The sequence below is a fragment of the Notolepis coatsorum genome (genome assembly GCF_963971535.1).
Source record: "Notolepis coatsorum genome assembly, chromosome: 17".
Taxonomy (NCBI): Eukaryota; Metazoa; Chordata; class Actinopteri; order Aulopiformes; family Paralepididae; genus Notolepis; species Notolepis coatsorum.
Window position 1 is genome coordinate 48,996,531 of NC_140181.1, and position 6,305 is coordinate 49,002,835.

The window sequence follows — 6,305 nt, forward strand, 5'->3', positions numbered from 1 at the left end:
GGTTTGGATTAGATATTGTCAGGGAAATCTGCTCCTGATACTCTTTGCGCTACCTTTCAAATCACGCGAGCGACTATTTAACCTGTTTTTGTAACTTCAGATTTACAGGAACCACACTTCATGGAGTGAGGTTCAGGCTGGGTCACAGGACACCACATAGATCCTGGAATGTCTCCCTTCTTCAAAGTTACACCCAGGAACAAACCCTAGGGATAATAACATGATATAACATACTAGGGCTGTCCCCGACTAAGGATTTGGATAGTCGACTATGATTGGACGAAATTTGCCGTTAGTCGACTATTAGTCGACCATTAAAAAAATGATATAATATTTTTTTCTTTTTTCTTTTTTTATCATTCCATTTGGGCTGTGGGGGGTGCTTAATGTCTGAAGGAGTCGACTAAAGGCTTCTTGTCCTCTGCAAAAGCATGCAATTGGTCCACTGATGGATACATCTTGATATTTGTCTAGTCTAGTGTGTTCATTAGATGGGTGAAATCCTCTTTCAGTGCCTCTGTGCCTGTTTTCTTAGGCAGTTAGCCGCTGGTATGCGTGCCATTAGTGTTAGCCACGCTTCTAGGCCTCTTTTCTTTTGGAAAGAATGATATAAAAAAAAATTTTTAAGTTTTATTTTTTATTTATTTTTTTACTAAGATGTTGGCAGTCGACTACGGCTCATTTCGACTGATTAGTCCACTAATCGACTAATGGGGGTCAGCCCTATAACATACACATCATGTTGCAGTCTTTGTCTTTATCTATGATGAATATGCTCCCATTACAGTTACATCAAGTTACATCAAATTATTCCCCAACCCGTTGTCTCCTATTACCCTATGTGTAGCTGTAACATGAATAACTATTGAACACCACAGGCGAGCTCAGAGGTCATATAAGATTAACTACCCTCTGTTGGCTAGGGTCTCAGGAATTTTATAACCTGAAACTTCAACGTGAAAGACAGATGCATTGATTCTAGCTGTCTCTACAGGGAGTAAATGATCAGGCTACATTACTAATAAAATATTGGATAAAGCTTGTATACAGTAATTATATGGTGATTTTGGCCATATCATGGTGACTTTGAAGGTGCTATAGATAAAAAAATTATGTAGAGTAATCAATAAAAAAAAAATACATCCACTGAGCCACTTCCACATCCTTTTTCTTTCGATACATATTTTTATCATTGCTTTTCCCCCAAAATAATTATTGATTCATTCATTTATCATTTAAAACATTTAAACACTGGGTCCAAAATGAATATTGTTGTTTACATGTTCCCCATCTATTTCCCCAAATGGAATGCACCTGACTGGATAAATGACATGCTGGTGCAACATCTAGTGGCTGAATGTTACAGTATATATAGCACCTTTAACTTTTACCATCACTTCCAAGTAAGATATCTTAACTTTTACTCAAGTATGGCTTTCAAGTACTTTATACCAATGAGCAGAGTCGATGCCCTATGAAGGGCTCAGTGGTTCCCTCTGTAACTCTAACTCTTTCTCAGATTGAGCCCAAACACCTTACCAAGAACTGTTTGGATTATTTCTTGCCCAGGGATCAAAAGCTATCGCGTTAGCCAGTGGCAGGCTGCTTTTTCCATGTGTATAGAAGAGGAGGAAGTATTGCTTTAGGGATGAGCGGGACCAAGGAATGAATGCATAAATCAAACCGTTGCAACCGTTATGAGTCCCACAGGACAAATGGAACTAGCAATCGTGGGGATAAAGAAAAAATCTGAGGCAGACAATAATACGACAATACAAAGCAAGTAATCAAATAGGTTTGATAAAAATGGCAATTTCCAAAGAGTCCTGAAGCCATGACAGAGAGACCCCATGCAGAGGCTTGGGAATAGGACTCAGGGAGAAAGCGGCAGTGTTATAGGACCATAAACCTTGGTGACAAATACAACAACCAAGTCATAAAAACCTAAAAACAACTTGCATGAAGTTGTAAATGTTAATATCACAGACATATCATTTTACAGTCGTAAAGTTGCTGCATATTTCTGAGCCATGCAATACACTCACTGCCTCAATGGTGTGTATGTAGACTGTCCTACAGTAAATGTGTTATTCAGGCATCAAACCTGTGGCATTCAGGCTACATTTACATGTGAAAACAGTGGACTGTGATTGCTGCAGGTGAATGCCTCTGTGTGTATCGGGTTTTGTGTTCACAGTGACCAGATACCCAAAAAGAAATACGTGCCAATATGGTTATGTCCACCGCAATCATGGTGAACTCATTTTCAATTAAAACATAACATAATGCATTTCGAAATCACTTACTAGTAATGCAATGTTCACTCTCTGTAATTATCTCCATGCATTAAAACATTCATGAATTCATTAATTTCCATCATTGTCTATTGAAATAAGCCCTGCCCCCTTTTATATCCCCATGCTTAAGTGTGTAATACTGTGATAGTGTACTAGTGTGTAATACTGTGATATTGTCATTTACTTTTTACATTTACATTTAGTCATTTAGCTGATGCTTTTATCCAAAGCGACTTACAAGTTCTGTATGACAAGTCAGCAGGAAGGGTACAAACAATGTTCATCAGTTCAACAGTGCTGAAACTTGGGTGCTGCAGAGTGTTGAGTGCATATAGTAAAGACATATTAGTATAGTAGGAAGAGTGCATGATAGTATAAGACAGTTTTCTTAATTAATTTCAGATATTGATTGAAGAAGTGTGTTTTTAGTCGACAGCGTATTGTCATTTGACCCCCACGTCCGCTCCATCGTAAAAATATCTTACTTTCACCTCCACAACATTGCAAAAATCCGTCACTGCCTCTCCCCCCCTGCTGCTGAATCCCTCATTCACGCCTTCATCTCCTCCCGCCTGGACTATTGCAACTCCCTCCTCACTGGTATCACCCAGTGGTGGCTGCTGACCAAATTTCTTGGTGAAGCACAAATTATTATATTATATATTAAATTATATTTTTTTAAAACATCCCAAACAGCAAAACTGTACATTGGAATATCTAACATGTATTTACCACCTTCCTCTGCACGAGGCCACAGATGGGTTTTATGTAACACAAGGACAATGAATGAATGAATGAATGAATGAATGAATGAATGAATGAATGAATGAATGAATGAATGAATGAATGAATGAATGAATGAATGAATGAATGAATGAATGAATGAATGAATGAAAACTTTATTTAACAGATTGCAGAATGGGTACAATACAGTATGGCTCAATACACACAATTGTTAAGGGGATGCAGACCAGAGAAAGACTTTCGTCTTGTTTACATCAGGGTCCCCCATTTTCAATTCATACCTGATAGAGAGGAGAGGAGAGGAGAGGAGAGGAGAGGAGAGGAGAGGAGAGGAGAGGGAGAGGGAGAGGGAGAGGGAGAGGAGAGGAGAGGAGAGGAGAGGAGAGGAGAGGAGAGGAGAGGGAGAGGGAGAGGGAGAGGGAGAGGAGAGGAGAGGAGAGGAGAGGAGAGGAGAGGAGAGGAGAGGAGAGGAGAGGAGAGGAGAGGAGAGGAGAGGAGAGGAGAGGAGAGGAGAGGAGAGGAGAGGAGAGGAGAGGAGAGGAGAGGAGAGGAGAGAGGAGAGGAGAGAGGAGTTGGGGACACAAGATCCCAATGCAGTGTCCCGTGGGATTATGCCCCTTGTGGTCCTTGGGGGCTACCTGGTGCCCGCGGGAACCGTGTTGGTGTATTACACACGCAAGGCCACAGCAGGCCAATTAATTCATAATCACTGTAAAATATATATATATTTTTTAAATCCATCCACAACAGCCAAAGCAGTGACCGATCTCATCTTCCATTGAATATTGCAGCTTCTCCATCGTGACAAGTCCGACTCGAGACACGTTCTTTTATCCCATGGAAAGTGGAAACAATTGACCACCACTTCCGGTATTTTGAGCTCATGGGAGGTTCGGGGGGAAGGCAGCGCATTCATTTGATTCCCTCGCGCTCTCGTCCCCCGCCCCCCTCCTTCTCACAAGCTCCATGTAACGCGGAAGTGCAGTGGTCTATGCCATGTCGCGCAGCTCCTCTCTGATTGAGTCTCAGACCGCTGAGGGCTGTCAATCATTCAACCCGCGTTCGTGAGTAGCGTGCGCAAATCTGCACGGGCGGGGCTTAGATGATTCAAATAGCCTATTTTGATTGGATAATAGAATAAAAAGATCAACCCGTGCAGGGAAAGTTGCACTTGAGTGATTGACAGCTCGCATTACTGCAGCTAGATTAGAGTTAGATCAGAGAGCTCAGAGCTGTCACTTGGCCATTTTTGAAAAAAATAAATAATTCACTGGCATTTTTTTTTACAGAGGAAAACATTTCTAATAAAAACAAATAATAATAATAATAATAATAATAATAATAATAATAATAATAATAATAATAATAATAATAATAATAATAATAATAATAATAATAATAATAATAATAATAATAATAATAATAATAATAATAATAATAATAATAATAATAATAATAATAATAATAATAATAATAATAATAATAATAATAATAATGATAATGATAATAATAATAAGAAGAAGAAGAAGAAGAAGAAGAAGAAGAAGAAGAAGAAGAAGAAGAAGAAGAAGAAGAAGAAGAAGAAGAAGAAGAAGAAGAAGAAGAAGAAGAAGAAGAAGAAGAAGAAGAAGAAGAAGAAGAAGAAGAAGAAGAAGAAGAAGAAGAAGAAGAAGAAGAAGAAGAAGAAGAAGAAGAAGAAGAAGAAGAAGAAGAAGAAGAAGAAGAAGAAGAAGAAGAAGATTAATGAGTTTTTGTGCTTCACGTGTTGTCATGGAATAACCTCCACTGGTATCACCTCCCGCTCCCTCCATAAACTGCAAATGGTCCAAAATTCAGCCGCTCGCCTCCTCACTAACACCCGGTCCCATGAACACATCACTCCTGTCCTCCACTCTCTCCACTGGCTCCCGATCAAACACTGCATAAACTTTAAAACACTACTCCTCACCTTCAAAGCCCTCCACAGCCTGGCCCCCCCCTACCTGACTGATCTCCTTCTTCCCTACCACCCCACCCGCTCCCTCCGGTCCTCCTCCACTGCCTCCCTCACTGTCCCAACATCCAAACTCAAAAACTTTGGAGATCGGGTCTCCTCTCGTACTGCACCCCGACTCTGGAACTCCCTCCCCCAGTCCATCAGAGACTCCCCTACACTCTCCACCTTCAAAGCTCGCCTCAAAACCCACCTGTTCTCCCTTGCCTACAACCCCCCCCACCCATAACCCCCCCCCCCCCCCCCCCTCCAACCTGATTGATGTCTGTCTCCAGTCTTTTTGTGCTATCATGCTGTCTTCCCTGTTCCCCCCATGGTCTCATGTTCCTTTTGTTTTTGTTTCTTTGTTGTTTCTTTGTTTTTGTTTCTTTGCTTTTGATTCTTTGTTTTTACTTTTGCTCCCGACTATTGTCAGCGACTTCGGGTTATTGAGAAGCGCTATATAAATCAAATGAATTATTATTATTATTATTATTATTATTATTATTATTATTATTATTATTATTATTATTATTATTATTATTATTATTATTATTATTATTATTATTATTATTATTATTATTATTATTATTATTATTATTATTATTATTATTATTATTATTATTATTATTATTATTATTATTATTATTATTATTATTAATAGTGTGTGCTAGTGTAATAGTGTAATACTATGATAGTATTATAGTGTGTAATAGTGTAATAGCATGATAATGTAATGTTCGATTCAATTCAAAACATTATTACAGACTCATGGACCATATAAAAGACAGGACAATACATACCATAAGAAATTATAGTTAAAATACAAAAATAAAGAAAAAGTCTGGTGGAGATTTGCACTCTACTGAGCGTACCTTTGTAGTGTCTTTATAAACTGGATAATGAAACCTTTTGAATATGTGACTTTCAGTTTAACATTTTTGAAATTGATGACTTATGTCATTCTACTTATTAGTGTAACTATATCTCATGGCACTCTGGTTTGATGCAGTGTTTTTCAAACTGTGGGTACTAAATATATGGAGAATGATACATAGTAGTCTACTCTCTATGCTGTCAATAAAACCTATTTTGCCAGGATTGATCATGTACTGTAGGTGACAATGTGGCCATAATATGCAAAGGAACGTCTCCAATGAATTAGTGATACTAAATCCTAGATCCTAGATCCGAACTCTCCTCACTAATCCTCACCCGACGCTGTAGGTCTGCTCCTGTTCCTCCACTCCTAACTACACTCAGCTCCCTCCTGGCCCCCTACACCTGCCCTA